Below are 23,067 nucleotides of genomic sequence, written 5' to 3'. Positions count from 1 at the left end.
CGAGTCCCATGTCGGCCTCCCTGCATGGAGCCTGCTTCTCCCTCTGCCTATACCCCTGCCTCTCTCTGTCTGTCTCTCATGAATAAATAAATACAGTCTTTAAAAAAAAAAAAAAAGAATCAGGAGGGCAGAGCCAGGAGGAGCAGAGAGGAGAGTGGAAACTAGACCTGCTGTGCCTAGAGGCTGCCCTACCTCATCTGTAAGACGACAAATTTCTTGATTGCTTGAGCCATTGAGGTGGCCAAAATGCATCCCAATTACTGTGCGCCCTCCAGTGCTCAGAAAGTACTTCCCAGAGAGAGAGAACATGTTCAGTAAACAGTATTTTGTTGGTCTGGCTCACAATCTGAACCGTGCACATACACAACTCTGAGTTCTTTCCACTGCAGGGGCGCCCGGGGGGCTCAGTCGGTTAGGCATCTGACTCTTGATTTCGGCTCAGGTCATGATCTCAGGGTTGTGAGAGGAACCTCACACGGGGCTCTGCACTCAGCGGGGAGCCTGCCTGAGATTCTCTCCCTCTCCCTCTGCCCCTTCCTCCCTGCACGTGCACACGCATGTGCACTAGCACTCATGCACTCCCAAAAAAGAATGCTTTCCGTTGTAAATAACAACCTGGCTTCTCTTTAATACGAGTTTATTTCCTATTAAAAAAAAAAAACACCACCAATAAGAGGAAATAATAACAAACTTTATCTTTAAAATGAATGGAAAATATTTGACAATTTTTCATTTTTCTGAGAATACGTAGGTTTCCAGATTATCCACTCACTGTACATTTCCTCCCCTTCCTTTCCGCTTCCTCTTCCTGCCGGGCCCTGAAAGGTACACTGTATGCAAATATGCATACGCTCATCAGTCTTACCAGGCAGAGTTCCAACTGGCCACCCCACACCAACACAATTAAAAGTTAAACATCAATTAAAATTCACGAAATCCATTTAGCTCTCTGAAAAAGCACTAAATAACTGTACACATTTGGGGCACAAATTAATCTAAATTGTTTTTCATTACTCTTTAGTAATCAAACATACGGGGCCTCGTTGTAGCCTCTGTTAATTGCTCATTCAGCTTACACTGAGCAGGCAATGAAAAATGATCCCAGGACAAAAGATAAAAAACGTGGACTGAAATGCCACACTTGGGTCAAGCTCAGACAGCCAGGTGGCATGTGGGAGACAGCGGCACAAGAGAAACTCTGGAGGGCAGGCACTGTTTGGGGTGAGTGGTCGTGCAGATGATCTCTCTTCCGAGACCCCCCACTGATGTAGTCATCTGCTTATTCCACACAGACCCGGACGTCTACTGGGCATCTCAGGTCTAAGCATGTCCAAAAGAGAACATACAGCTTCCTCACCTGAATCTATTCCTTGTCCTGTCTTCCCCCATTTCAACAAGTGGCATCCAACTCCCAAAACGCAAATTCAGCATCATCCTTGATTTTTTTTTCCCATTACCCCCACAACCATGCCGTCAGCAATTCCTATGGGCTCTGCATCCACAATCTGTTCATTCCTCTTCAGCCGCTGCCACCACCCTAATCCAAACCTCTGTTACGTCTCTCCTGAGATTTCTACCCGCCTCCTAATGGAGGTCCCTACTGCTCCTGGCGCCTCTCCAAAACCCATTCTTTTTTTTTTTTTTAATTTTTTTTTCAAGACCCATTCCTTTAAAATATCAATATGATTCTATCACCTCCGCACTTAAAACCCTTCAATAGTTTCCCATTGCATTTTGGAATTAGAAACCTGTACTGGTTTCCCATCACTGCTGTGACAAAGTACCACCACTCGGTGAGTAAAACAATACACGTGTAATCTCTTACAGTTCTGGAGATCAGACGTCTTAAAAATCAAGGTGTTGGTAGGGCTGTGCTCCTTCTGGAGGCTTCAGAGAAGAATCTGTTTCCTTCACTTTCTTAGCTTCTCGAGCATTCCTTGGCTTGTGGTCCCTTCCTCATGTCTCTGACTCTGAGCCTCCTGCCTTCCTTTTATTAGGACCTTTGTGATGACACTGGGCACAGGACAATCCGGGATAATTGGCCCATCTCAAGATCTTAATCACATCTGCCAAGTCCCTTTTACCATGGAAGGTAAGATAATTTACAAAGGTTCTAAGAACAGGACACAGCCATTTGGAGGGCATCTTTATTCAGCTCACCACAAAACCAAAACCGAAATATAACACCAAGAACAGCTCCTTATGGTCTACCAGCCCTCCAGGAGCCAGCCTTGCCTGGCTCTCTCCTCCTCCTATCTCCTGCCTTCCTCTCCCCTCTCTTCTCTTCTCCTTCTACACTAGCTTTGATCCTTCCCCTCAAGTGCCAAGCCTGCTCTCAAACTCGGGATCTTCACCCTCTTCTTACCTCCACCTGGAGCATTCTTCCCCCATTCTTGAGAACTCACATGTCATCTCCTCACCACCATCTGAGGTCACCTTGTTGACTTACATTCTCCTTAATTCTTGGTCTGTCTCGCTCACTGTACCACTTTAGAACAGTGACTGACACACGTAGCAACTTAGTATTTGCTGAAGGTGTGAATTGTGTGACTTTGAAATGTTAGTGATTTCCCCATAACATACCTTCATAACCCATTCTGGTTTTATAATCCATAGGTTTATTATACACATGCTTTTTAAAACTCATCAACAGGTTCACCCTAGATCAGTTCTCAGGGTAAGACTAACCAAGATAAAGTGTAATAAAAACAATTGTAAAAGCTACAAAATATTCGGGGGTGGGTGGGCAGGGCAGAGGTAGAGTGAGGAAATAGGGCTGAGAAAAATAGGAATAGCTTAATATGTAAAGAAGACTCAGAGGGATTAATTATAGTTGATTCTTAACTCAGTATGACTTGCCAGCATGACACAGGCACCAAAAATATGGCCTCCTGTGCAATGGAGATTTTCAAGCAAAAAGAGAACTGTATCTTATCCACAGCTTGGTGACTAAAATTGGAGCATTTATGAAGAGTATAATCTGAACTAGACACTGTAGTAACAGCTTTACATGAAATATCTCATTTAATCCCCAAATACTGTTACAGAGAGGGTGCTAAGAATACTTCTCATTTCACAAATGAGAGAAGTAGATTTCCAAGAAGTCCAGTAACTTGCTCAAATTAACCAAATGTTAGTCAGGATTCATGATTCCAAAGCCTAGTGCACCAGCTCTATTAATGCTCTACTGTACCAGCTTTTATTGATTATGCTGGATGCAACTGAGGGCTGCTCTGGAGAAGCCATGGGATTTCAGAATCTGAGCAGCTCTATGCTGTCTGGTGAAGCTTATGATCCATGAGCTGGGAGATGATTTATAGCTACAGAATATCAACATGCTGGTTAACTCCAAAAACACTACCACCTCCCAATAGTTCAGGCTTCAAAATCCTCTGATTCTTCCTTCTACTTCATTCTCTGTCTCCAGTGGGTCATAAGGTCCAGCCACCAAATTCTTCTAACGTTTCTTTTTATAATTATTGTATTCCAAAATGAAAAGACATATACTTATGGTAAGGCAGGCTAACACTAAAAAAGATACTAATAAAAAGTGAGGCCTTCTTCCCATTCAAGACCCCAGCAGCCCTTTTCTGATGCCACTGCTGCTAAGCATGCTCGTGTGTGCACACACATGTGTGGGAGACAGTGGCAAGCTCAGTGAGGAAGGGTCAGTGCAGGTGAGGCTCAATGCCAAGAGACCAGTATCCAGGTGGGTCATGACAAGACAGTGAAACAGGACCATGGAAACATGAAGAATTTGTGAAATGTTTAGTGGAAAGTGTCGATTAGATAGAGCCAATGCCTGGATTTGGGGATGAAAGAGTGAAGAGTTTGGGATGGCTCCAACATGCCTGGTTTGGGCACCTGCCTGATAATGGTTCTGATGCACTGAAATAGGAACATGAAGGATCAGTTCATGAGTTCAGGCTCAGAGGTATTCATGGTATCTAAGAGACACAGCAGACAGATGGAAATGAGGGTCTCGAGTTCCAGAGAGAAAGAGGTCAGACTACAGCAAAAGGGGGCTGTGGAAGCCATGGACAGGAGGCGTTCACTCAGAGAGACGTGGGTGCCTGAGCAGAGTGAAAGTATCACTAAACTGACGGATGGTCAGAGGAAGCACCGTCCCAGGTGTCATCACCGTTGCAGGGACAACAGTGGACTTGCCCTTTCTGATCTGCCAGAAACTTATTTTTATCTGGAGACATGTTTTGGCACTTGCTTACTTTCAGTCCTGTTTTACTCTTCTATTATTTCCTATGTGTATGTCCTGCTGTCTTGCAACATTTGCAGTCCTTTCAGAAATTGAGATTTGGCAGGTTTCATACATAAGGGATGCAGCCTTTTTGCATTTCAGTCACATTTTCTTAAATTAGGATATGTAGACACTTGCAGTCAGGCTGTGTTCAAGCAACATAACAAGTGGGGGATTGAAGGCACACGCACTGTCCACTTGGCTGTCTTGTGTTTCTGCCATTACCAGAGGGCTACCCCAGCCTGCGTGGAGCCCAAAATAGGCACGTATGGGGCAGAGCCGCCCTGGCTGACCTGCAGACGTGTGAAGGAGAAATAAAGCTTATTGTCTATCATGCCCTGAAATGTGGTGGTTGTTATGCAACATTTGTTCCTTTTATTTTCATTGAAGTATAATTTATACACAAATGTTCAGATCTTAAATATACCTTGAATCAATTTTGACAAATGTGCTTGTGTAACCCAGACCCTTCACAAGGCACAGAACACTGCCATAACCCCAGAAAACTAGCTACTGGTTGTTTTGAGTAAATCCCCACCTCACCCCCAGAAGCAAACCCTGACTGACAGCCACAGAGTGGGACAGCTGAGGTACAGACCACATGGCCACAAAGCCTAAAGTACTTACTACCTGGTCCATTGCAGTCTGTCCACCCCAGACTAGGAGACTCTGTCTCCATCACACATATGGATCCAAGTGCTGGAGCCAATGTTGAGAACCAGGTGTTCTGAGTGCTCTTTTAATTACATTCATAACAGGCCAACCATAAAAACCATACACATTCATGGAAAGTCTAAATATTATCAAAGGACACAATGTGAAAGCAAGAGCCTCTCATAGGCACAGCCCTTAATGAGAACAGTCTAAGATTTCAAAGAAAATTAAATCAAAAGGTACAACTCTTGCTTAGTTGTTATTGTCCTGTATTATTTTCTTATAAAAGTCAGCCCCCCTGAGATAGGTTATTATTGAAAGCACAGTAAACAGGAACAGGCCAAAATCAGATAGAAAAGGCAGGGAGCGTGCCAACATCTCCTCTGCAAAATGCAAGGAGAAAAAGGAACTGGAGCCAGATCTCTAGAGTAACGCTGCATTGAATGTCCAATTCAAGCCAGCCTGGGTTCAAAAGCCCATGGCAGATCGGGCACAGACGGAAACAGAGTCCCGCAAGGGAGGGGATAGAACTGGAGCCCCCACACGCTGTGCTGGCTTGGGTTTGCCAAGTGGAGGTGTGCGTGGCTGCATCAAAAACAGCCTGAGTCTTATCCTAGAATGCAAAGTTTGCTCCCTCTTGGCTAATAAAGTGCAATGCTATTCCTCTGCAGGGAACACTGAAAGCATTTACATTATGCTTTTAGGAACAACACCATCTGGAGATGTCCCTGAAGAATATGGCTTTGGTCAACAAATCCAACTCCAGAAGCCCATTCCTTCAAGCTCTGCCCCACTACCTCAACCTTCATTAATACGAATACCTCTCTTTTGCAGGAATGATTTCTTGTCTAATCGAGAACTGTTTCAGCACCAGAGAAGGAAATGGGGAGTGGGGGTGATGATGGATCTGGGTATCTCTGCAGGGCTTTTGTCATACCAATCAAGAGACATGAGTAGGAGTTGAGTTTCACGGGACAACAATGGAAAAGCCGAGTGTCATCTTCTTGTGTCATCTTCTCGTGTCATCCCTTTAAAATATCTTATTTGTTATAACTAATCTCTACACCTAACATGGGGCTTGAACTCACAACTCTGATATCAGAGTCTCATGCCCTACCAACTGGGTGCTCCTCATGTCATCCCTTTAAGTATATGCTACACAAGTATTCAAAAATATCATGTTGAAGGGTGTCAAACTATGAGCTAGCTGTGGATGTCCACGTGTGTGTGATGGTCTCCTGAAAGCTGTGGATCCTTTCTGCAGGGAAACACACACATGCATACACACCCCAAATTAGTGGGGCTCTTGGACTCCTGGGGCATGGCCAGGGATCCCAAGGTGAAAATCTTACTATGGAGTACACAAGCGTGCCCCAAGGGGCTGTGGGAGAGGCATTCTAAGACACCGTGTTCTCATAGTCTGACTACTTGTGGAGTTTGCCCTAGATGGAATGTCCATGGGGGAAGGGGATTGATAACCACCCCCCCCAAAAAAAGCCTTTTTTTTAGGGTTTCAAATTGTAACTTAGCTTATCTTTGGGCAAGGTCTGAAAGTATCTGACTTGGTGAAGTCACGCATTTCGGGATTCTAATGCTGTGTGTACGTGTGTATGTTGTGTATGTACATGTTTATGGGCATCGGCCCCAAGACATGACTCACTCGTTCTCTCCGGGTGCTGCTTCCTGGCTTACCGGACTGAAGGAAGAGCCAGCCTGCGGCCAGGGCACCCCAGCAGCTGGCCCCAGGGGAGCAGTCAGCCTCTGCCCAGCTCCGACTGCCCCACCGGCCCCACTGGCCCTGCTTCCACGGGACTGAGGACACCAGTCTGCACGGAAGCCTTTCCAGCAGCTCCGAGACCTTCTGATCACAGAGACATGATCTGCTGCTTCTGGCTAAACCTCCATAAACTCCATCCCCCTGTGATGCCTGAAGGGGATCACCAGCTGTCACGGAGCTTTTGTCTTTCCACCTACCCAGCAGCAGACAGGAGAGAGCAAAATGTGACAGAAATAAGAACTCAGAGTAAAGGAATTCCCAAAGGGGTGAATCCGTGTCTCTCTGAGGCACCGAGAGCATCCCACACAAAATGTAAAACATGCATCTCGGGCTTTCCTGAATTCTCCTGTCTTTTCTTGGCTCAAAGCATGAGACTGATAAGTAAGTGTCTGCCAACTGCTAGCTCTGACCAACAACAACAAAAAAATCCCAGCGGGAAAGGGAGGCGCCTGGATGGGCCTCCACACGGGCAAACACGCACAGGCCCCGGACTCGGGGAGAAAGCAAAGCGAAGGCCACCACCCTTCCTGCATTTTCAAAGACAGACATATAATTGTTTCTGAGGGTGATCTGGACAACACAGGACGTCCTGAGGGGTCAACTAAGGAAAGAGAACATTTTCATTTCACAAGGAGCATCAGATAATGGTGCTATTTCTATGTGCACGTGTTCACCAAGACAAGCAAATAAATCTGCTGTCCTATGGCAGCAAAAGGCAGTCTGCTGACCAGTACTCTAGTTTATTTTCCCAGGTCTGATACCTATTCCAGCAACCCTTGAGATCAGTAGAATGATCAGCAGAGTAACAGCTAAAAATAGCTTTTTTGTTTTATTTTATTTTATTTTATTTTATTTTATTTTATTTTATTTTATTTTATTTTATTTAGTAAGCTCTACACCCAACACGGGGCCCAACTCATGACCTCAAGATCAAGAGTTGCACGTTCCACCAACTGAGCCAGCCAGGCGCCGCAACAAAAAAAAAAATCTTTTTTATTATGCAAAGCCAAGTGGCTCAAATCACCCCAAATAATTTTTTTTAATGTGTACCATTTAAAATATTTCAAAGGATTCCCACTCCCCTAAGGATAAATGCTCAGTTCCTATGTTGGCTTCTAGGTAGAGTAGACTACATACTTTAATGGTCAAAATCAGGGTGTTTGGCAAGTGAGAGACAGTGCTACTAACAATAATGCTGGAACCACCACCACAAGCCAGATCGTTCACGCTGAGCCACTGAGCCACCAGACGAGGGGCCTCCTGCCTTCAGGTAATCTGGCCTTGCCCTCAATCCCCCCTTTTCTCCCTCACCACCAGTTTGCTGGCTCTCTCCTCCAGCCATGCTGACTTGTCTCCATTTTTTTTTGAAAGAGACAGGCCTTTTCTAGCCTCCTGGGCCTCACCTCACTATGCACTTTCCTCTACCTGCCCTATCTGCCTACCTGTCCCAAGCACTGGCAGCCTCTTCACTTGCCTTATTCCTACTCATTCTTTCTCCGGCTCTGTCTCCATAAAACGAGGGCAGGCAGACTTCCCCTGGCCCCAGACACAAAGTTGGCTCCTTCTTACAGATTCCCACGGCACCCAGACACGCCTCATCACATCAACAATCAATTTATTGGGCAATGGTTGCTGCCTTCTGCAACACGCAGGGGGCCTCTGGGCAGTGACAAGGCTGGCTTTGCTCGCCACTGAATCCTCAGTCCCCAGCACCATGCCTGATGAAAGGAGGTGCTGGTTCTTCCAGTCTCACCTCAGGCATCCCCTCTGAGACGTTTCCTTCACCCCATAGCCCTTCCCCACCCTACAGAGTTCAGAGCCATCCTGAGCGCTCTGTGGACCCCAGGCTGCCTCTGACCTGGCCCATGACAAGGGGCTGACATTGGTCCCCCCAGTGTTCTGGGGGTCCCTTCAGGGCAGAGACCATAATCCATTCATTCATTCAGGCTCAGGGTGGCTGATGAGGACGATGCTGGTACACAGTACACAGCAACAACCCCGCATTTAAAACCTCGGGCCCAGATGCATTTCAGAACTAAGAACTTTTCATTTGAAAATAGTAAATTGTGTAATATTGCCAGTGGAGCTAGGGTAGCACCCTGCAATACACCACACTGTTTCTGCAGCAAAATGTGTGAATATTCACACTAAGTGGCTAAATAAAACCTCAAAATGTCCTCACATCCCTTCAGGTCAGGCATTTAGTTCTGATCAGGAGAGAATTTTCTGCCAAAGTTATGAAGAAATTTTGGTTGTTAAGAGCTTTTGGATTTTTAGAATTCTGCAAAGGGACTGTGGTTTTGTAACAGCTGATATTTCATTAATACTCATTTGCCAGGTATTGTTCCAAGTTTATATATAATTATATGTGAAGTAACATATAATACTATATTAATATGTATACTGTATTAATACATATTATATATAACACACATAAGATATGTATACAAAATCTTATTTAATCCTCAAAACAATCCTATAATGTATGAGCATTTACTCCTATTTCAGATAAGGAAACTAAGGGCTACAGAGAACATACAGGTAACACACACACGGTAAGCAGACCACAAAACTGGACACACGATCCAGAGCTGACACCCAGGAATCACTGAGTAAAAGGATGAAGGAGTGAAATGCGGGTGTGTGTGTATGTTATACACAGAGAGGTGGGCTTGAAGTATACACACAGCAAAACTGCTGAAGTGGCCTTGTCACTTCCCACGGGTCTGCAGCTAACCCCTTTCCCAGGCATTGCTTCTACCTCAACTTAAATGTTTATACAAATAGCACTATAAAGTAGCCCACCCTCCCAGATGAGGATGCTTGGTACAGGGATAGGGTCCTGACCCAAGTTAGGGCAATCAGAACAATTCCCCAGAACTTAGGTAATGGAATCACAAAGTCATTCTCTTTCTGGGTCCCTGGATTATAAAACAAACAGGAAACAGAGGAAAACAGGAAACAACCATATATAGCCTAAATATCCAGACAGAGCCAGACATATTCTAGTGTATAATCTATGTTTTCTACTTTTTCCTTTTTTTAAAAAAACATTTTATTTATTTGAGATAGAGAGAGAGAGAGAGAGCACTCACATTTGTGCATAAGCAGGGGGAGGGGCAGAGGGAGAGGGAGAAGCAGACTCCCTATGAAGCAGGGAGCCTGATGTGGGGCTCCATCCCAGGACCCTGAGATCATGACCTGAGCCAAAGGCACCGACTAAGCCACTCAGGTGGCCCTCTACTTTTTCTTTTAAAATGAAACATTCGGGGATCCCTGGGTAGCTCAGTGGTTTAGCGCCTGCCTTTGGCCCAGGGTGCGATCCTGGAGTCCCAGGATCAAGTCCCGCATCGGGCTCCCCACATGGAGCCTGCTTCTTCCTCCTCCTGTGTCTCTGCTTCTCTCTCTCTCTCTCTCTCTCTCTCTCTCTCTTTCTCTCTCTCTCTCTCATGAATAAATAAATAAAAATTTTTACATGAAACATTGGGGGCACCTGGATGGCTCAGTCAGTTAATTGTCTGACTCTTGGTTTTCAGCTCAGGTCATGATCTCAGGATCCTGGAATGGAGCCTCCATAAGATTCTCTCTTTCCCCTTCCCTCTGCCCCTCCTGCCCCTGCACTCTCTCACTCTCAAAAAAAATTTAATTAAAAAATAAATCAGTTGAGGGTGCTTGGGTGGCTCAGTCAGTTAAGTGTCCAACACTTGATCTCAGCTCAGGTCTTGATCTCAGAGTCATGAGTTCAAGCCCCACACTGGGCTCCATGCTGGGCATGGAGCCTTCTTGTAGATAGATAGATAGATAGATAGATAGATAGATAGATAGATAGATAGACAGATAGATCACTGATTGGCACACAGAAACTAGCAGGCCAGTTGGGACTTTGTTCCTGATTATTATCAGGAGTCATTTGGTCATTCAATCATTCAACCACTGTTTCACTGTTTCTCGGGTACCTATATGGGCTAAACACTCTGCTAAGTGGATGATAAACAAGACAGATATGGTTTCTGTTGCATGGGCCAAGGGCAGGCTGTCCCACATAGGGCCACTCTGGCATGAATATTATTCTGAGCTGAAGGTAACTGAAACACTATGGGCTCAAGAAAACTTCTGCCCCTCCCTGAACTACCCAGAAGAATCTAAATTAGGGGGATCCCTGGGTGGCGCAGCAGTTTGGCGCCTGCCTTTGGCCAAGGGCGCGATCCTGGAGACCGGGGATCGAATCCCACGTCGGGCTCCCAGTGCATGGAGCCTGCTTCTCCCTCTGCCTATGTCTCTGCCTCTCTCTCTCTCTCGCTCTCTGTGTGACTATCATAAATAAATAAAAATTTAAAAAAAAAGAATCTAAATTAGGGTCTTTCCCAGAATAAGGGTCAATAGTAGAAATAAATCTTATTTGGGTGACCCATCCATACAGCAGGACAAACATCTAATTACTGAACAACTGCTCTCACTGTGCTATGAAGTGCACCCCTTCCCTCTGAAGTCCCAGGCCCCCAAACCCCCTACTCTTTAGTTCAGGATGACACAGAGACCTCGTTTGGCCTGTCTTTGGAATTTCCATGCTGGTGTAGGTTCCCTGTACATACACTATTAAATTTTATTTTCTCCTGTTCGTCTGATATCAGTTTGATTCTTAGTCCAACTAGAAGGTCCTTGGAGAGGACAGGAATTCATGCTCCATGACACTGTCCAACCAGGTGGTACAGTTGTAGTGACATGTACACAACGGTGTGAGTGTTGTGACCCAGGAAATAAATGAAGAATGGAGAGAATATGCAACGCTAGGTTTAAATCAATTAGCAATTGGAACTGAAGTGTAACAAAAATTAATTATACTATTTATGAGCTGTTCAAGCTTAATTCCAACAAATTTATATATCACAACAAACCATTTGGTTGTGAAGAATTACTGATACAAGCAGTAAAGGTATGAATGAAATCTCCATGCACACACTGAGTCATTCTAATACTCCTATGTCAAGTATGGAGCATCCAGATGCACTTATTATCGACAGAAGATTAACAAGATTTGCATACATATTATGAATCTCTGATTAAATAGCTTGATAGTAGAAAAACTAATAGAATTTGGGAGTGCAGCTTCCAGAAAGCATGTAGCCCAACCAATGCCTTTTGCCCACTTTTTTTGTTTTTAAACCTACCCCTGGCCCTGGTCCTAACTTGATTTTTTGCCCAAAGTCATGGTACTCCAATGTAAAACTGCATTCTGCAGAAAGGACTTTGCAAAAGTATCAGAACACACTTGAATTTCAAGAGATGAAAGAACAACTCTAAAGGAGTTTCAACAACAGTAAATGTGATGTATTCACTATGGTAATAGAAACACATCTGATGCCATATATGCCAGACTCTGTTAGGTGTGAACACACTAATCCTCATTCCTTTTTTCCTTGTTAACATAACCCCAATTCTGTTCAGTACTTTAACATGCCCTGCTAAATATATTCTTTCTCAGCTTCCCTTGAAGTCACAGATGGCCATGTATTGTGGTTCTGGTGAATAAAACCTAAGGAAAAGTCTGTTTCTGGTTCCTAATACAAGGAGACAGAGCTGGCGAAAGGAATTACTTTCCTACCTTTCTTCTCCCCTTGAATGTAGACATGATGGCTGGCACTGCTGCCGCCATGCTCTCACCACGAGGATGAACTGCCTACCCCTACATTTCATAGTATGTGGGGGGAAAATATACTCCTTATTTGTTTAAATCATTGTTCTTTAGTTTTTCTGTTACCTGAAACCAAATATTCCTAATAGAATAGTCCAAGACAGGAGACTGTATTTGAAAGTTTGAACCTTGGGGAAGTGCGGCCATGAAGATAGAAGAATTCTCTGTAATTAGTGCCGCTGGGCAGACACTAGGAAATAAGCGGTCTTGTGGGGAACAGCATGAAATATTGATCATCCCGGGGCAACAAATAAGGACTGTGGCAGAGGTGGCTGGTTGTTTACTCAACATATGTTCCCCATCTTCTTTCTCACCAACATTTCCCTGTCCCAGACCAAGTTCCATTTCAGCCACCTAGTCAAAGCCTATAGGATATAGGCAAGTTAGTCAGTTCAGGGTTGGTGCTCTGCTAACTATGCAGACAGATAAGCATCTTCCAATCTCCACCATAGATCCAAGAAATTTCAACATGGAATACTGATTTAATGTGGTTTACCTTAGGGCATGTCCAACTACACTGTCAGAACCTTCAGGTCTTTTTTGGTTTAAGGTAGTAGCAGGCTTCTAGATACCTGGTATGGCTGACACAGTATTATTCCTTAATTCTTATACTCAGTGGCAGCTTTTTATTTTTATTTTATTTTTTTTTTTTTATAAATTAATTTTTATTGGTGTTCAATTTACCAAAATACAGAATAACACCCAGTGCTCATCCCGTCAAGTGTCCCCCTCCGTGCCCGTCACCCATTCACCCCCACCCCCCGCCCTCCTCCCCTTCCACCACCCCTAGTTCATTTCCCAGAGTTAGAAGTCTTTATGTTCTGTGTCCCTTTCTGATATCTCAATGGCAGCTTTTTAAATGGACACCACAGAGGTAGAAATCTTTCCCTTTTTGTAATTTAAGTAGTCTGTAAGGGCACTTGGGTGACATAGTCAGTTGAGCATCCATCTCTTGGTTTTGGCACAGGTCTTGATCTTGGGGTCCTGGGATGGAGCCCCGTGTCAGGCTCCGTGCTCAAAGAGGAGTCTACTTCTCCCTCTCCCTCCACCCCTCCCCACTACTTGTGTGTTCTCTCTACCTTAAATGAATAAAATCTTTTTTAAAAAAGAAGAAAAACGTTAAAAAAAAAAAAAGAAAAATCGCTTGGGTTGTGTGTTGGGAAGCAAATTGCAAGGCAGCACAAGGAAGTCAGTTACAAGATAGTAAGAAATTATGAGGCCTGAATTAAGGCCATGACATGAGAGGTATTTAGGAGGTAAACAGAAAGGGGCTGGTGCCAGACTGGATTTATACAGAATAGAACAGGAATATGTTAAGGTGACTCCCAGATACAACAAGGAGGTGGATGGTCATACCAAGCACAGAGACAGAGAACACAGGTGGGTCAGATGAACGAGGGTGTCATGGAGAGGTGACAGGCAGATGGTGCATGCAGTCTCTTTTTGTGCACGGTGGGACAGGTAGGTCATGGAGATGACCACTAAACACGAGAATATATAGGTCAGGCACTCAGGTCTGTGCAGTCACTATGAGTGCAAAGAGATAACAAGCAAAGTCATGGGACTTACTGAGATCATCCAAAGAAAATGAACAAAATGGGAAACATGTAAGTGGAATCACAGAGAATACCAGTTATAGCAGAGATGGATGAAAGCAGCAGTCTCCACAAAGAAGAATATAAAGAAATGGCCGGAGAAGCAGGAAAAAAAACCGCGGAGGAGGTGGGAGAGGGAGCCAGGTGGGATGCCCAGGGAGGAAGCTGCAAGGACTGAGTGGTTTGCAATGCCCATCACTGCAGAGAGCCCAAGGGCTCCTCCTGCCCAGCACGCATGGGGGCTGGCCCAACCCAAGTGGCACCCGTGATCCTGCTCCCCCCCACCCCGCAGTTAATTGGTCAAGAGACCCAAGCAGCATAGAAACCACTCCTGGGAGCTTGGCATGCCATCTGCCACATGGACTGGGAGGCAAGCAGAGAAGAGGAAGCAGGAATAGGACAGGGAACCATCCTGGTCTGGGAAGATATCCGTACTCTGATAAATGACTTTTATGCTAAGGCTGGCTCCAGTTGGTTTCTCTTACTTGGAACTATAAAAATCCCAATATATATCCAACAAGAGAGGCAGGAATATAAACGGCTGTATTACCTGACAGAATGAAATATGTGCTAAATGGAGATATAAGGAGGGGGTTGTGGGAGTTGGGGAGGAGGAGGGATTAATTTTGGCTGGGTTGAAGGAATGCTTCCAGAAGGGAGGTGGCATCTGGGCTGTCACTTTAAGAATCAGGATTTCAGAGAGAAAGTAGGGAAAGAGTGCACTCTAGCTGAAGGATGAGTGCCAGCAAATGTGACAAGCATGCAAGTAAATGGAGCTGCGAGGCAAATGTGGCCACTGCCAGCCTCTGGTCTGGTGAATTCTGGCGCTAGCACATCCTCCAGGACCCCGGAGACCTTCCCACCCTCCCGCGGCGTCAGCTAGGATACAGAGGGAGTCACTCAGATCACAGGGCTGAAAACTATCAGCCAAGGGACCAAGGGAAGGGACAAAAGCAGAGAAAGAATGTGTTTTGTTTTTGCAGAACCAAGAGTTCCAGAAAAGGAGAGGTCCAGGGGCCCCCAGGGTCGGGGGTGGGGGCTCATCAGTTAAACATTCAACTCGTGGTTTCCACTCAGGTCATGATCTCAGGGGGTGAGATCCAGCCCCAGGCCCTGGGTGGGGCCCAGCGTGGAGTCAAGTTAAGTTTCTCTCTCTCTCTCCCTCTCCCTCTGACCCTCGCCGCCCCCACCCCTCTCTTTCTCTCTCTCTCTCAAATAAATAATCTTAAAAAAAAAAAAACACACAGAGAGAGGCCCAGCTAGGTGTTTCACCTGAAAGCCCCCATGGAAGACAGTTTGAGAGGGACTGGAGCTGAGGACTTGAAGAAGCTCCCCCTCCAGAGCTGTCCCGAGTTACCTTTAATTCATTATAATACTATGATCTCTTCCCACAGGTGGAGTTTTTCTCCCATTTTTTGACCATACGATGTAGGCGCAAGCATGCGGACATGAACTGCCTAAGCCACTGCATCCAAGTGCCTGGGCAAGCTCCCTGACCCTGACCCTAATATGCTGAATAAAAGCTTCCTGTACAAACCCCATGGAGAGATGTGTTGTGAGAGCTCTCTCCCTGTCTCACCTGTGACAAGGAATAAAAGGTTCTTTGCCTTCAACAGTTCTTTGGATTGTGCTCAACTTCATGCACCCCAAGCGGTGAACCCCATGAGTTCGGTTACAACAGCCCCAGGCAGCCCATTGCAGCCCCTGCCAACTGGACTGGACGCACCTGCCCATTTATCTTTGTTCATCCTACGCCTGCTACGGAGCCTGGTACGGAGCCTGGTGGAGCGAGGGCTTGGCGCAGACTGGGCAATCTCAAGCTACCTCTGCTCAACCAGTGCGTTTAGAGGAGGGGGTCTCTGTAGGGCTGAGAAGGGAGAACTGAGAAGGTTGCCTTGTGAAGACTCTCAGGAAAAAGAACATTAAAACTTGTTTTTTAAAAATGTGGTGGTTGGAGCGGGGGGTGGGGAATGCCTGGGTGGCTCAGTTGGTTAAGCATCTGCCTTTGGCTCAGGTTATGACCCCCAGGGTCCTGGATCAAGCCCTGGCCTGGGCTCCCTGCTAATGGGGGGTCTGTTTCTCCCTTTCCCTCTGCTCCTCCCATCTCACTTTTGTGCTCTCAAATAGCTAAATAAAATCTTTTAATAAATAAAATTAAAATGTGGCAAAATAAACATAAAATTTACCATTTTGACTATTTTGAAGTCTACTGTTCAGTGACATTAAGTGTATTCAGACTGTAATGCAAGCATCACCACCCCCCTCTCCAGAACTTCATCTTTTCACACTGAAACTCTGTACCCGCCAAACACTAAGTCCCATCCCCGCCCCTGGCAACCACCCTGCTACTTTGTCTCTATGAATTTTATAATCCTAAATTTCAGTAGGTGAAATCATCCAGTATTTGACCTTTTGAAAACAACTTCCATTTAAATATGCTTTCAACTGTCAACATTTACCAAGTGCTATCACTTCCTTTCCACAAAGTGGGCAGGGCAAGGACTATGGGTCTGGTTTTGAAAGCTGAGAAGCTGAGACCCAAGAATGTGACATGATCCATCCACGTCTGGGCTCCTAGGGATCCCAAGTGTCCCATGCTGCACGAGGTGCTAAACTTGGCTGACCCTGTCCACCCAATGGAAGTCCCTTCAGAATCTGTTAAAGGGCCATTACCTCAACCCACATCCCACACCAGCTGGCCTTCTGCGCCCAAGGACAGATGGTTTGAGCACCTAACTATGGATTAGCAATCCAAGCAGGAAATAATCAATGCCATAGAGTGGAGCCAAACACAGGTTTAACCTTAGGCCAGGGTGTGTCTCCCTATGGTCGGGTGCTCTCTGCTCTTCTGGAGGCAGCTCAGGGAGGTCAAAGCCATTGCCAGCATGAATTATTAACCTACATGCTTGTCTGGGGTCTACTGGCATAGGCAGCACAGTAGAGTCACAGCAGGAAGTGCTAAATGATTAATCCTCCTTCTGCCTGAGGATCTAGCTCCTGGGCCAGCTCCTTTTCTCCAGAATATCAGGAGAAAGGTCTTGCTTTCCACAATCAGGCCAAACAGTTTGCTTGACTTTTGTTTTCTGCATAGTAATGTTCAACACTAATAACCGATTTGCAAACTGACAAGAAATTAGGGTTTCTTCAGGGTTGGTTGTTTGCTAGAATTAGAAATGTTTCAAACTGTGCATTATCTTCTAAATCAATGTGAAAAGCTCTTAGTGAATCTGAAGAAAATGAGCCACATGCATTTTGTTCTCATCAATACCGACTAATTTATCGGGTGTATGTGTGTGTGTATACATATATATAGGATCTAATGTTAGAAGGTAGAGATGTTAAACACTTGTTTAGGGGCACCTAGGTGGCTCAGCTGATTAAGCGTCAGACTCTGGTTTCATTCAGGTCGTGATCTCAGGGTCATGATCTCAGGATCTCAGGATCATGAGCTTGAGCCCACAGCAGGCTCCACGCTCAGCAGGGAGTCGGCTTGAGCTTCTCTCTCCCCCTCTTCCTCTTCCTTCCTCTGCCATTTCCCCCCCATTCTCTCTCAAATAAATAAATACAATATTTTTTTAAAACCACTTGTTTAAATACATTCATACTTTTCCTTTACCTCTAAATGGACCTGTAGGACAGAATCAAAGCCTAATTAGTTTGACTCCCTGTGGCTCAGTGGTGCAGAAGCCCTAAGATTATGCCTCAGAATTTAAGAATCTCCCTTTGGGTGGTTTAAAAATAGAAATCCTGTCTTACCTAAAGACTGTAAGTGAACAGGCTTGACGAGGGGACAGGTATGAGGTGGAACCAAGGAGACTCAAGAGGCAGAAGGATCCTGCGAGGTGGAGCAGGACAGCCTAGATTCACAACCTGCCACCAGTACTTCCTACACACAGTGCACTAGGGCCAGTCCCTTATGCACTTATCTGAGGCTCAGTGTCCTCATCTGTGAACAGGACTCATAACTTTACCAGAAACAGTACAGAGATTACATAAGAGCTGTGATCTCAGGAACGGTGCACTGAATGCTTACAATGAGCCAGGCACTGTGCCGGGAAAAATACTGTAAGGCACTCAACAAATGTTAGCTGTAATAACAGTATCACTGTTGTGGTTTACTGACAATTCCTAGGGCTTCAGTAAATTTAGAGAATGTGGGCAGGTTTCTTCCATGTTACTAATATTTTAGAAGTTTAAAATTCCATATTGCCTGAGTACCAAGAGTCTCACTTCCCAAACACGGCTTTGAGCCCATTAGGATCTGCCTGCTTTCAGTTCGATCCCCTCTTTGAGGGAAGAAATGAGAAACTGGACCAGAAGCAAGACGACAGGGAGCTAATATACACTAATCAAGGCACCAAACATTTGTGGCCAGAAACTATTCCAAATGTCAGGTGTACAATGATTATAAATAGGAATAATGTCAAAACATATCATAATGCTGTTTCCCCCCTTCTGCATTTGAGGACTGATGGACTGGCAATGCGCAGGGACGTGGACGCTAGTGGTGAATGGCCATCTCCATGGGCTCCTCTGGTTGTTGCCAAAAGGACACCCTGGAAAGCCAGGCAGCACCATTTATAGATGAGCAAAATTAGGTACACACAGGTTAAGATTAAGCACTTTTCCCAAGGTCACACAGATACCAAGAGTCTGGGCCTTTCCAAGAGATTGCAGACAAATGAAGTACAAAACACATAAAGAGGAGAGATTTACGTGTTGAGTGCAATGGCAGAGATGCGTGCAGGAAGTCAGGGACCCTATAGGGAGGTTTAAATCCAGTCTGAGCAGAGCAGGGAAAGCTTTCTGGAGGGAACAATGTTCATGCCCCTCCTTCCTTTTATAAGGTATTATTAACATACAACAAAACTCATAGATGTTAAATATTCAGTTTAGTAAATTTTGGCAATTGCATAAATTTGTGTAATCGTCATCAAAAATAAGTCCTAGTGGGGAGTCCCTGGGTGGCTCAGTGGTTTGGTGCCTGCCTTTGGCCCAGGGCGTGATCCTGGAGTCCTGGGATGGAGTCCCACATCAGGCTCCCTGCATGGAGCCTGCTTCTCCCTCTGCCTGTGTCTCTGCCTCTCTCTGTCTTTCATGAATAAATAAATAAATAAATAAAATATTTAAAATAATAAAAAAATAAGTCCTAGAACATTTCCATGGTTCTAGAATTCTGAGGGAGAAGAAGACAAGCTGAGGGTAAAGCACATGCTAACACCCCACAACCCCTCCCCACACACATGCGGGACATTCCTCAGGCACTCCTGGCTGCCCGAGAACCAAGAGAAGTTAAAAACAAATTGTTAACTGATAGAGATCACAGTCCTGCTGGACAGGGGTCTCCATCAGTTTGCAAGGTCTTAATGATTTACAACAGAAAAGCACTCTCCAGAAACCTATAGGCTCAGCTTCCTGGAGCCCTAACATCACCCTCCCCTCCATAGGATAGAAAACCTTATAAAATCAACCACTCCTCATAAGCCCAGTGCAGCTCTGTTCACCCTGGGGTTCTGTGTCTGTGCTTTAATAAAACCATATTCTGACACCAAAGATGTCTCAAGAATTCTTTCTTGGCCATTGGCTCCAAACCACCCCACTCCAAACCACATCAAGAATTTTCGTCCCCCCATGCCTCTTTCTAGTCAACACTTTCCCCTTCCACAGTTTCTGACTTCTATGATCACAGATTCATTTTGTGTGTTCTTGGACTTGGTAAAAACACAATAATCATCCGTATGTTGGCTTTTGTTCTGGCTTCTTTTGCCGAGCTGAGGCTTAAACACTGAGTGGAATGTTAGGTGAGCAAAGGGGCAATAACGCAGAAGCACAGAGGTGAGAAGCAGCCTGGTGATGTGGCCAGAGTCTGGAGTCCTGGACAGGCAGTGATGGGGATGGGACAGAAGACAAGGGGAGAGGGCCCGTCACAAAGAGCCTAGGACCTGGGTTTCAATCTAAGGGGCTTAGGCTTTATTTCATAAAGCAAAGGGGAGCTAATAAAGCCATAAGCAGCTCCCAAGCTTCTATGACCCACCAGGTGTACACACTGCTTTGCACATATTATAACATTTCAAATTCAATAATCTTAGAAGAGAGATAATAATCCCCCCATTTATAGATGATCAAATTGAGGCTGGGAGAGGTGAAATAAAATTTCCTGAGTGATAAGCCAGGATTCAAACCCAGCCTGATTCCAAATATCCTGCTTCTTCTACCCGTAGAAAGCTCCTTTGGAAGGAAAAGGGACAAAACAGTTTAAACTATGAAGAGCTCCAGGACAAAGACAATGAAGAGCCCCCACCCAAGGTTTAAATGTTACTCTGCATATGGCAATGGGCTCTGGAAAGAGCACGAACACTTCAGGGAAGAGAAAAGGCTGGAACTCTGGCAAATCCAAGGAGATCAAAATCCAGATACCTGCTGGCATGCCTGCTTCTCTTCTTTGGGGCGCTATTAATTACTCAACTAAACCTCTTCGGAGAGCCAGGGGGCCAGCTTGCCAGATGGGACAAATATAAAAAGATGTGCTATCTCTTACTTTTCTGGATTCTCTTAGCTGTCAATTTGAAACCTAAGTGTATGCTTATGTTGGGTTTAAACCACTCTACCCTGACAAAATATACCCTGCAGCTCTCGTAGGGGGGAAAAAATCCCCAGGACTACAAAACATTCTTTCAAATCTGTATTTACTACATTTAAAAAAAATATTTTATTTATTCATTCATGAGAGAGAGACAGAGGCAGAGACACAGGCAGAGAGAGAAGCAGGCTTCATGCAGGGAGCCCAACTTGGGACTCATCCTGGGGCTCCAGGATCAGGCCCTGGACCGAAGGTGGCACTAAACCTCTGAGCCACCCGGGGGGGGGGGGCATTTTTTTAAACCAATGTATCTTTTCATCCCTCCTGTCTCCTTTCTTCATGTGATTCCTTCTACAATGAACCTAGAGCAACACTCAGTCCTCTTCCAGAAAATGTACTCAGAATGACCCTTTCCCTAACTCCAAACTTAAAATCTGCTCCAAAATATGATAAAAAAGTAACAGTGAGCCAAAAAAGGTCTGGCAATATTTTTAAATTAAAAATTAGGGGGAAAAGTGAATTTGCCTACATCACTCAATTCAGTGACGCTCAGTAGACTGACTAAACATTAGAAACCCCAAGGGCTCTACAGAAAAGCAGTCTGGTAACATGGTACGCAAAAAAAAAAAAAAAAAAAAAAAAAAAAGAGGTGAAGACAGTTTGGGACATACAAAAACCTGTTAAGCTTCCTTAACTTTATTTAAACATAATACTTTTTTTTTTTTTTAAGAGAGTATGTGCGGGGAGAGGGCCCAGAGGGAGAAGCAGACACTCTTAAGCACAAGCATTGGGGGATTCATCCCATGACCTCGAGGTCATGACCTGAGCTGAAACCAAGAGTTGGGGCAGCCCGGGTGGCCCAGTGATTTAGCGCCGCCTTCAGCCAGGTGTGATCCTGGAGACCTGGGATCGAGTCCTGTGTCAGGCTCCCTGCATGGAGCCTGCTTCTTCCTCTGCCTGTGTCTCTGCCTCTCTCTCCCTCTCTCTGTGTCTCTTATGAATAAATAAATAAAATCTTTAAAAAAAAGAGTTGGATGCTTCACCTATTTTTATTTAATTTTTTTTAGATTTTATTTATTTATTCATGAGAGACACAAAGAGAGAGGCAGAGATACAGGCAGAGGGAGAAGCAGGCTCCCTGAAGAAAACCTGATGCAGGACTCGATCCCAGGCCTCTGGGATCACACTCCAAGCCGAAGGCAGATGCTCAACCTCTGAGCCACCCAGGCATCCCAAATTCTGGCTTTCCTAATAAAAGGTAGATATAGCAGCTGTCACCTCTCTGCTCTGGAGGTGGACTCAACACCTGGAGCTGCAACAGTCCTCTTGGGACCATGAGGTATCTGTCAAGCATTAGGAAGCTCACAGACACTATAGAGATGCAGTGCTGATGCTGCTTACTCACGGAACTAATGTCAGCAGCTGCCTACATTATTCCAACTTGTTCTTATGTGAGAAAAATAAATCCCTACTTAACTTCAGCCACTGCAAATAATTTGTTTTAAATAGGCTCCCTCCCCAGCACGGAGCCCAATATGGGGCTTGAACTCATGACCCTGAAATCAAAACCTGAGCTGAGATCAAGGGTTGGACACTTAACTGACTGGGCCACCTGGTACCCCCAAATAATTGTTTTTAATTAACTGTGGCCAAAAGTATTCCTGACATAAAATGTAAACAGCTTTCCACACCACTAAACATATTATACGGTATCATTTTATTTCATCATTCTTTTTTAAGTAGGCTCTACACCTAACGTGGGACTCGAACTCACGACCCTGAGATTCAGAGCCAGCCAGGCGCCCCTCCACAGTATCATTTTAAATGGCCATGTAGTGTTCTCAGAGATGAGCCACAATTCATTTAGCCAGTTTTCTCTTGTTCAACACTTAGATCGTTTCCCATTTAACACAGTGGGGAAGATTTTTACAGACAAACCTTTGCACACGTTCCTGATACTTTCTTAGAATAAAATCCTAGAGATGGAATTTCCTGGTCAAAAGGCAGGGACGCTTTTAAGGCCCATACCGATGTGTGCTCCAACCAGCAGTCTGTGCGTGTCCATCTTTACTGTCTACTCAATCTGCGGAACAGTCATCTCTTAAAATTAAAAATCAAAAAAAGTTAAATTACATTAAAAATCAGGTCCCCTCCCAAAAAACACACCTCATTACTACACAATGTCTAAGGTTTCTTTCTCAACTGACAACTCTGATTCAACCTGTGAAAAGTGAGAGACGCAGATGTGAGTTTGAAAGGACGGCCCCTGAATTCTGACTTGCAAGTTATTTCCGGGGCGATGCCAAAAGTGCTGGCGGTGAGTCACACCTCTGACCCATACAGGCCTTCCCATGACCATGAGCCCATACTCCTTCCAGGACCACAGGCTTCCCCAACCAAAAGTCAACAGAGGACAGCTGTGGGGGTTCAGGGACGACCCACGAAGACAAATGGTGGAAACTGGAACCCAGAGAGAGAAACTCATCGATAGGAGGAAACACACTTTAAAAGAGA

General features: G+C 45.0%; 1 protein-coding gene across 1 annotated transcript in view; it reads right to left on the bottom strand.

The window, feature by feature from the left end:
- The window catches only part of TMCC3 (transmembrane and coiled-coil domain family 3), a 144,305-nt gene extending 142,366 nt beyond the window's left edge, over positions 1–1,939 (bottom strand). The window contains exon 1 of the mRNA XM_055336358.1: positions 1,826–1,939. The gene's annotated coding sequence lies outside the window, so the exon portion shown is untranslated. The remainder of the gene's footprint in view (positions 1–1,825) is intronic.
- Positions 1,940–23,067: the final 21,128 nt, after the last annotated feature.

The sequence above is a fragment of the Nyctereutes procyonoides genome, unplaced genomic scaffold (assembly GCF_905146905.1).
Source record: "Nyctereutes procyonoides isolate TBG_1078 unplaced genomic scaffold, NYPRO_anot_genome, whole genome shotgun sequence".
NCBI lineage: Eukaryota > Metazoa > Chordata > Mammalia > Carnivora > Canidae > Nyctereutes > Nyctereutes procyonoides.
Note: the sequence above shows the minus strand (reverse complement) of the source record. Positions and strands in the feature narration are given on the sequence as shown.